Source organism: Crocodylus porosus, unplaced genomic scaffold, assembly GCF_001723895.1.
Source record: "Crocodylus porosus isolate Cpor-Errol unplaced genomic scaffold, CroPor_comp1, whole genome shotgun sequence".
NCBI classification, from domain to species: domain Eukaryota; kingdom Metazoa; phylum Chordata; order Crocodylia; family Crocodylidae; genus Crocodylus; species Crocodylus porosus.
In genome coordinates, this window is record NW_017728907.1 from 3,247,445 (window position 1) to 3,248,510 (window position 1,066).

A 1,066-nucleotide genomic window follows, 5' to 3' on the forward strand; every position below is an offset into this window, starting at 1 on the left:
GGGGGGGAGAGGTCATCCCGCTCTCGACACTCAGAAAACTGGATTTCCATCTCACAAGCCTCCTCATCTAATTCAGTGGCCTGGGACGTGACCAAGAGGTCAGCAGACTCCTCTGCTGCTCCCTAGGTCAGACCTCCGGAAGCGACACATTGTGCATATGTCTTCTTGCCCCCTGTTTCCGAGAGCTGGGAGATGGGCGAGGCATTAAGGACCCCTGTCTTCGCCTCCCCCACCTCCAACTGCCCTCATCCCCGGTCAGCAGGGTTGCTGACGTGACAGCCAGAGCAGGGCCGGGCTCTCCAGCAGGGGCCTCTCCAGCACCAGCCGAGGAAGGCCTCAGTGGGGATGGGGAGTCCTGAGGGGTCCCTTTCACTTTCTTCTCCTCATTGTTGTTCTTCTTCTGCTTTGTGGCAGATGACCCATCCTTTACAGAGGATGGGCCAGACTGTGCCTGGCCTGTCTCCCCAGAGCCAGCCACCTCAGCCAAAGCTGTGGTGGAGAGCAACTTGCAGGAGGCCTGAGCCCCGTCGTCTGACGGGGCCTTAGTGCCACAATCAGGGAGGTCAGAGCAGGCAGGGTGGAAGCGGAAGCATCCGCCTCTCCCCCTGGTGGTGTCTCTGCACTGGTGAGGGTGGGCACCGTAGGTGGAATGAGTGGGGGGGAGTGTTGGGGCCTAGCCCCAGCCCCTCCGCTGGATGACACTCCCACGCCAGAGACTTCAGCCCCCTCAGATGGAACAGGGGCAGGAGGAGGTCGGGAAAGACTCCCAGCCTCACTGGGTGGGGCCTGCATCCCGGAAGTGGATGGGCCGTCCGTCGGCGTTGCTGTAGTCACCGATGTTTTGGCCCATCTGCCCCCTGGGCACTGAGCTGCTAGGTGGGAAGAGCTCCCAAACTGAAAACACGTGGTCTGCCCACAAGAAAAATAAATCACATACCTCCGCCCGTTGGACAAGAGGCTCAAGGACTGAGGCAGAAACCGTGAGCCCTCCCTAAAGAGCATGAACACCTGCCTTCGAAAAGACAGGACATGCCTCAGTTTGGGGTTTTTACTCCCTATGGTCAAC

General features: G+C 59.8%; 1 protein-coding gene across 2 annotated transcripts in view; it reads right to left on the reverse strand.

The window, feature by feature from the left end:
• The window catches only part of FNDC7 (fibronectin type III domain containing 7), a 30,975-nt gene that overhangs the window by 4,830 nt on the left and 25,079 nt on the right, over positions 1 to 1,066 (reverse strand). The gene's annotated exons all lie outside the window — the stretch shown is intronic.